The sequence below is a fragment of the Palaemon carinicauda genome, chromosome 33, assembly GCF_036898095.1.
Source record: "Palaemon carinicauda isolate YSFRI2023 chromosome 33, ASM3689809v2, whole genome shotgun sequence".
Classification (NCBI taxonomy): Eukaryota; Metazoa; Arthropoda; class Malacostraca; order Decapoda; family Palaemonidae; genus Palaemon; species Palaemon carinicauda.
Window position 1 is genome coordinate 12,640,389 of NC_090757.1, and position 2,500 is coordinate 12,642,888.

The following is a 2,500-nucleotide window of genomic DNA, read 5'->3' on the forward strand; positions in this document are numbered from 1 at the left end:
TATACGTATATAAACATGTATATATACATATATATATATATATATATATATATATATATATATATATACACATATATATTTATATATTTCCTGTCATGGCCAGTGGCAGTGCCCGACATAACTACTCGGTCTCTGCCTGTCCCTGAGGTAGTGGGAGGGAAAGTAGTCATACCCTGGTGAGAGGGTAACCCTGAGAGGTACACTCGGAAACCACACTCTCCCACAAATATGTCGAAACTGCTGTGCTGTAGTTTGGAAAGGAGGAGGGGTGGGAAGAGTTGGATCTGTGTGTGTATGTAAAAAAATATTTAGCCGTCATTTTTGACTGGTCGCGTACACCAGTGGAAGCATAGCATTTAGTATATCAATGAAGTTGTGTAGTATGATTTAGATTGAGAAACTAAGATCGGTAACGAGAAGACCGATATGAATGGCGAATGAGCTTGAAGAGAGTATGTAGATCAAGTAATTGCCATGGAATTGTAATGCGAGAAGTTGGAAATAAGAACAAAGTTTTTTGGTACAATCCTTAGAGAGGAAATGGTGTTGAAAAAGTATAGTAAATAAGTTATTGAAAGCGACTGGTGCATTTTAGAATATGTTCAGTAAGCGGGGAATTAATTGCTTTGGTGCGATTGTTAGTTGAAATATGGGTAATGAAATGCAAAGTTGTGTGATAAGAAAAGGAGACACGAATGAAGTATACAATGCAGCCATTGATGTTTGCTGGGTATACGATGCTGAGAAATTGCTAATACAATACGAAAGTATCTGAAAAAAAAAAACATTGAGAAAAATTGTGGCGGTAAAGGGAAACTGAGAATAACAGGCTATTGATGTGAATGGTGGAAGAATATTACGGTTTAAGAGTAAATATAACAGAAGATTCAAAGATTGGGAAGTGTTGTGGAAAAGCAAGAATGTGCAAAACTTGGATTGAAACAAATATTGTATGTGGAAACAAATATAAAGACTAAACTGCTTTTTCTGTAAATGAATTGTTCAGTGGCTACTTTCCTCTCGGTAAGGGTAGAAGAGTCTCTTCAGCTATGGTAAGCAGCTCTTCTAAGAGAATGACACTCTAAAATCAAACCATTCTTTTCTAGTTCTTTGTTCATGGCATAGCCTCCCGTAACATGGTCTTCCACTGTCTTGGGGTAGAGTTCTCTTGCTTGAGGATACACTCTTCCTCTTTTTTCAAGTTTTTATAGTTTATACATGAAAGATCTGCTTTAATGTTGTTGCTGTCCTTGAAATATTTTATATTGTTCATTACTTCTCTTGTAGTTTATCTATTTCCTGATTTTCTTTCCTCACAGGGCATTCTTTCCTCACAGGGCATTCTTTCCTCACAGGGCATTCTTTTCTCACAGAGCTATTTTTCCCTGATGGAGCTCATGGGCTTATAGCATCCTGCTTTTCCAACTGGGGTTGTAGCTTAGCAAGTAATAATAATAATAATAATAATAATAATAATAATAATAATAATAATATCGTGGTAGGAGACCCTCTTTTAAGCAGGTTGAGTTTTTTTTCGGAAGCAGCCATTACTTAGGTTGAGTTTTTTTTTTCGGAAGCAGCCATTACTTGGGTTGAGTTTTTTTTCGGAAGCAGCCATTACTTTTAACTCAATAATAATAATAATAATAATAATAATAATAATAATAATAATAATAATAATATTGAAGCGAGAAAAAATGGTTGAACCATTTAAAATGAACTTTTTGTGTAGCATTATTGTACAGTAAAAGAAAAGTTAATACGGCCTAAAAATAAGCGCAAGAGTTTGTACAACGTAATAATGAACGAAATAATGTGTTTGCCGTACTGTAGGTAAACCTTTGTGGGAATATAAAGTAATTAAAGAATGAATGTGGCAAGTGTTTATTCCCCTGGAGCTACACCTTATTAGAGGAAATGGCTTAATAGCATGAAAATGATATATATATATATATATATATATATATATATATATATATATATATATATATATGTATATATATACATATATATGTATATATATACATATATATGTATATATATACATATATGTATATATATGTATATATATATACATATGTATATATATATGTGTTTATATATATATATACATATATGTATATATATATATATATATATATATATATATATATATATATATATATATATATATAAATACATATGTATATATATATGTGTTTTTATATATATATATATACATATATGTGTATATATATATATATATATATATATATATATATATATATATATATACATATATAAAGTATATACGGTATATATATATATATATATATATATATATATATATATATATATATATCTATATATATATATATCTATACAAATATATCTATCATATATATATATATATATACATATATATATATATATATATATATATATATATATATATATATATAATCATCAGCCATTACTATTCCACTGCAGTACTAAGTTTTCACCATGCCCTCCCATTCGC

General features: G+C 29.4%; 1 protein-coding gene across 1 annotated transcript in view; it reads left to right on the plus strand.

Moving 5' to 3' along the window:
- Positions 1-2,500, plus strand: part of LOC137625852 (uncharacterized) — a 33,736-nt gene that overhangs the window by 16,462 nt on the left and 14,774 nt on the right. The window lies entirely within an intron of this gene.